This window comes from Thrips palmi, unplaced genomic scaffold (genome assembly GCF_012932325.1).
Source record: "Thrips palmi isolate BJ-2018 unplaced genomic scaffold, TpBJ-2018v1 HiC_scaffold_10, whole genome shotgun sequence".
Lineage (NCBI taxonomy): Eukaryota > Metazoa > Arthropoda > Insecta > Thysanoptera > Thripidae > Thrips > Thrips palmi.
The window spans coordinates 2572394-2575894 of NW_023144621.1; the positions used below are offsets into that span (position 1 = coordinate 2572394).

General features: G+C 46.1%; 1 protein-coding gene across 3 annotated transcripts in view; it reads right to left on the bottom strand.

Annotated features, from left to right (window-relative positions):
- Positions 1-1621, bottom strand: part of LOC117654278 — a 13437-nt gene extending 11816 nt beyond the window's left edge. The window contains exon 1 of one of the 3 annotated variants that reach the window (XM_034400772.1): positions 1560-1621. The gene's annotated coding sequence lies outside the window, so the exon portion shown is untranslated. Of the gene's footprint in view, positions 1-823; positions 998-1202; positions 1225-1559 lie in introns of those variants that run through there. The other 2 variants (XM_034400777.1, XM_034400775.1) reach the window with 2 other exon arrangements.
- Between the last annotated feature and the right edge of the window lie 1880 nt (positions 1622-3501).

Sequence of the window (3501 nt, forward strand, 5' to 3'; positions counted from 1 at the left end):
TATTTTTGGCTTGCGCAGAATTCACTGTAACATACGAATAACATAGGCAAAGTTTCATGACGAGTGCAGGGCGTCCAGGCCTCGTTGGGGTTTGCACATTCTCGTCGTACCTGATACAACCCTGTTGTACTTTTTTCTGCAGTTTTTTATTTTGTACTTCCGTTGTACTATTCACACTATTTCTTACAGTGCCTACCGAAGCTCAGCTTACCCCTTTTAACCCCCGGGGCCGAAATAATTTTCCATGACTTGCCTTCATAATACTATCACACGTCTCCACTAATGGGCACCCGAAGAACTCTGGCCATCATAACCTCGACAAAGTAATAATCCCTTTTTCCAAATTTTCTGTTATTAATCCCCTTCAAGAATAGGTTTTTTCGGAGCAGCCCTGGCCCGGAAGAAGAAGAAAAAAACGGAAGTTCAAAAGGCAGTTTTGATGAAAAATATACGCTGCGGATCCTCATCTGCAGCTTATATTTCTCATAAAAACTGCCATTTCGAACTTCCGTTTTTGTTCTTCTTTTTCCCGGGCCAGGGCGGCTCCGAATACCCTATCAGTGGTCATCTGCATCAATCTTTCCCGTTCTATTTTCCCTGCAAACAGTTCAATGTCTCTCTCGAAGATTGATAAAAGCTGAGTTGTCTACTTCTTCCCTTCATGGAGGCAGTTTTTTATTGTATAATAATAATTAAAATGTAACCGTACATGCCGGCATGTCAAAAACCCTAGTGCCTTCTCGAAGTTGGCCGTTGCCCTTTTCTTATCCAGTTTGGTCAGAGTGGACACTACTTCTCGGGCCGAGCTAGTTCAGGTACCCACCCCTAACCCAGCAGCTAGTAGATGATGATGATGAAACACTCATGCAGTCAGCAGGGTACGTCGGACCCAGATTGGAAGTCAAATGTTAACCGTAGAAACGTTACGCTAGGCTAGCCGACCCCCACTTCCTCCCACAGCGTCACGTTGTCCCAAATTTCCTTCTTGAACGAAGTTGAGACCTAATTTCACTGCTGATGTTCTAGAAATTAGATATTCCTTCTAAAGTGTTAAGCGGCTCTGACGCCCGCACCACCCTGAACGGCAGCGTTACTCGGCCTCGATTCCAACCTCCGCTGAGAATTCTCCAACTAACCCTGTACCTAAAAGCATCAGGAAACACTCTACCAAAAATGTCCTGTCAATGCCGTTAATTTGTTACCAGTTTTCACTGTAGGTCAATTCACAGCGTTTACTGTGATCTGCTCACGCGATTCACTGTGTCTTGTTCACGGTGTTTACTGTGATCGGGTTTCACAGTAAACACTGAGTTTGACGCCGCTCAGCACCGAAGTGCTGCAAATCAGGCTCCAATTCACGGCGTTTACTGTGGCCAGATCACAGTGAACACTGTAACCAAATCACAGTGAACGCCGTGAACTAGTTCACAGCAAACGCCGTGAATTGCATAACAGCAAACATTGGTAAAAAATTTAAGGGCGTTGACAGGACTTTTTTTTGTAGAGTGAATCGATCAATCGATGTGCACTCACACTTTCATCCACTCAATAGCACTCACCTTCCTGGGAATCTGGAAAGTCGGTAATCCTGTCGTAGAGACCTGTCGCCAACGCTGACCAGGCATACAGGACATAGCCCCGTCCCTTTGAGCCCCTTGGTCTGAGCCCCGCCCTGAGCCCCAACCTAGCCCGGGTTGAGCCCCGATTTGAGCCCCGCCCCAAAGCCCCAATTTCCAGAGCCCGGATTGAGCCCCGACCTGAGCCCCGTTTGAGCCCCTTTTGGCCCCACTTGAGCCCATAGCAATAAATTATGAAAAAATGCTTGTTTTCAGGTCGGGGGGCTAAAATGGGGCTCAAAGGGGGCTCAAACGGGGCTCAGGTGGGGGCTCAACCCGGGCTCGGGAAAATTTGGGGGTTTGGGGTGGGGGCTCAAGTCGGGCTCAACCCGGGCTCAGGTTGGGGCTCAGGTGGGGGCTCAGACCATGGGGGCTAAAACGGGACGGGGCTCATGTCCTGTATGCCGCTGACCAGCCGCACAGGAGAAATGCAGGAGCAGCTAGGCGGAAGTTGGTTACACTGTGACTTCAGTGGAGAAAGGAAAAACTACTATTTAAAAAGCGTCAGATAAAAGATTGAAGAAGTAAACCAGCAGCAATCATTACGAACAGATAAAATAGGGTGCACGCGAAAGAGCTGCTCCGGTGGGGGAAGAAATATCAGGATCAAACGTCAGACTTTTGTAAAACATATCTACGGAAGCGAGAGTACGGGCTGAAGACGCCGAACTCGGAAATTTTGCGCACTTCGATTTGATTTTGTCTGTTTTCAAGGTAAAGCGATAGGATATTCCAAAGTATCTCGAAACGAGAGAACAGAAGTAGGCCCGTAAAGCAGCTTCTGCGCAGAAGCTGTTTTTAGGGACTTACTTTTGACCTTCTGCACTAAGATAACCCTTTTTTAAACTAAAACTATCAAACATAAACTATTTTAAACCTCACAAAGAAAAGTAGCTTGTTATAACAAAATATTTTGTGCATACATAGGGTCACAATGAAAAAACTTTGGAATTTATGAACTATTTCTTCGTACTACGAAGTAAATTAGTTAGTACTATGATGCTCAAAAAACTACGTATACGTAAGGTTTAAAACTTGTAACGTGTACCGTTTCGAGATTCATTGGGATACCCTAGGATTGGGCACGACTTTAAAAATGAACAGTTATACAGAAAAATGGTTCCTTTCTTTCGTTCTGTTCTTCGCTCTGCTTTTTAATATCGACTATTTTTTTATGCATTCTCAGGAAACATGACTAAAACTCAAGATGGTCGAATAGGGTACTTTCGTAGAATCCCGAACCGGAAGCAAGCAGACCAGCAGACGCCCAAAATTTGGGCCGGGAAACTAACCTCTCTTCGGATCCAAAAATATAGCCGAGCTGTACAAATATTGCTCGCGAAACACATATGCACTGCAAACAAGTATCAAACGACTGTTTTTTGTTCAAGTGTGGCCGATACCTTTTACGACGTCTCTTTCCCCCGTCAAGTTTGGATCAACTTCCGCTAACATGGCGTCTATGTGCTTCCGGCTCAGGGATCTACGAAAGTACCCTATTTTTTGCACGAATTCTTTTAAAATTTCTTTACGCTGACCGTCGTCTGCATATGCATCAGTACTAGTATCTGGACCGAGAGCCATAGAGTCGGAACTGCCCGACGACACTCGCAGAGAAAATTTGAGTCGCCGCGGTGAGACGATCGTCGATTCGTTTCTGCTCGCTCTCTTCGGAATCTGCCTGCAGCAGGCGTATGCCTGCAGAATTATTCGAAGAGTCGTTTTCGTCGTTATCTTTCTTGCACCCATGCGCGACGCCCTGTGAGTGCGAGAGACTGAATGTGTAACAGACCCCCGGAATCTGTCTGATGGTGGCGCCGCATGCAGCCTAGCCTCAGGGAACAGAAACAGGACCGCTTGAAAAAGCTAAAAAGACAAATTAGTT